The sequence below is a fragment of the Diaphorina citri genome, unplaced genomic scaffold (genome assembly GCF_000475195.1).
Source record: "Diaphorina citri unplaced genomic scaffold, Diaci psyllid genome assembly version 1.1 scaffold32259, whole genome shotgun sequence".
In the NCBI taxonomy this organism is placed as follows: Eukaryota; Metazoa; Arthropoda; class Insecta; order Hemiptera; family Psyllidae; genus Diaphorina; species Diaphorina citri.
The window spans coordinates 1-1,820 of record NW_007409594.1 but is presented as its reverse complement, the minus strand read 5'-3'; the positions used below and the strand labels follow the sequence as shown (position 1 = coordinate 1,820).

Below are 1,820 nucleotides of genomic sequence, written 5' to 3'. Positions count from 1 at the left end.
TGTTATTTATTTTAGTAAAACTCTTTAAAATGGATCCATTCTAAAAAACAAGTACACCCATGGGTTCAATAAAAAGTTTCCTTAAATCAGGACTCTACAAAGACTCAACGAAAAGTTGTTGAGGGAAAGTTCTGAGATGGACTGTTGAGTTTGTTAAAAGAGTACGGAGCACTATGTACTATATTGGCCCTTTGGTTTGAGTTCGGACATCACATATGCCTTCGGAGGCAACTGTGCGCTCCCAATTCCAACTCTAGAAACCGGTGCGGCGTCGTGGTTTTAAATTTTTTTTTTTTTTTTTTTTTTTTTTTTTTTTTTTTTGAAAGAAATTGTTTCTCAACAATCCAGAAACTTTTTTTGCAACAATCTATCAACTTTTTTTACTCCGAAAACTTATTTTTCTTGTTGTTGAGTGTGTCTTTGTGTTGACGCACCATAATAAATTAAAATAAAATAAAAAATTAAGTTTCATCTTGAAAGTTGCTCAACATTCGAAACATTTGGGCAACTGTTGCAAAACAAATGCTTCCGGTGTGTACCTGGGCTTAACGTTTCCCTTCCCATTCTTGCAGACTGGTTGGTAACGCAATGGAGTTTGTTCACAAGACAAGTGTGGACGAGGTTCCCTATGCTATGTGTCCGTTCCAGGGAGCCCTGCTAGTAGGCGTGGGCAGATATCTGAGACTCTATGATCTGGGCAAGAAGAAACTGCTGAGGAAATGTGAAAACAAGGTTAGTAGAAGTCCCGGGTTCGAATCTCATATAAAAAAAAAGAAAAAAACTCATTTCAATTTCAAATATTTCAACGGGTTACTTTTCTGGCAGTCTCGTGTTGACCCAGCACCAAAATGTGAAGTGTTGTGTGTCTAATCAATCGCCCATCTGATGAGAGGCATACTACGGGATAGGCATGATACGACACAGACCACATGCGTTTAATGTAGCGGTTGTCTCATTGCTACGAAATATAAACGGCGGTGGAACACTCATCTTTTAAAAACAAAAAAAAAAGATAAAGGGACTTGAAGAAGGCACATCATCCCGTCAACTGATGGAACGATTGAGGTTATGCATGTAAGGCCAGCCACTCACTATCAAGTAGATCTGACAGGTATGGCTGAAATGATCCGCCTGTCAGGTTTACCTGAGTGATGAAACAAGAGTCCAGAGGGTCCAGGGTTGGAATGATGACTTCATAGTTCACATGAGACTCATATGATTATTATTACTATAGCATTTATGTCTTTCGCTCCTATCTGACCAACCCTGATACAGTTAGACCTCTCTGAACAAAAATTATGCATGTACAGTAGAACCTCGGTTACATGAACTCGAAAATCAGCCAACAAATATTCCTTCCATTTTTTTCCCCCTCAGAAGATGTAAACAATAACGTTAATATGAACATATTTTGTCCCTTTAGTTTCGTATTAAGCTTAACTTAACCCATCCTTTAGGGCTTTTTTTGTATGAATACTGAGTACTAACGATTCAATATATGTAGAACTAGGATGTTTTTGTATATAAACATATTTATTTTTCTACTAGGTTGGCTTACATCTACTAACTAGTCAATATATTCCTTACAGCATTTACCCAATCTCATCGTGAAGATAGAATCCATGGGCCATCGTATCTACGTGTCGGATGTACAGGAGAGCGTGTTCCTAGTGCGATACAAACGCTACGAGAATCAGCTCCTCATATTTGCCGACGATACACAACCTCGCTGGATAACAACTTCGTGTGTACTGGACTACAATACTGTGGCCTCGGCCGACAAGTTTGGCAACGTGTGCATTGTAAGTACCTACCGAGAG

General features: G+C 38.9%; 1 non-coding gene across 1 annotated transcript; it reads left to right on the top strand.

Annotated features, from left to right (window-relative positions):
* Positions 1-1,175: 1,175 nt before the first annotated feature.
* LOC113473454 lies at positions 1,176-1,268 on the top strand. Its single transcript, XR_003395423.1, has one exon. It is a non-coding gene; the product is annotated as a small nucleolar RNA snR60/Z15/Z230/Z193/J17 (small nucleolar RNA).
* Positions 1,269-1,820: the final 552 nt, after the last annotated feature.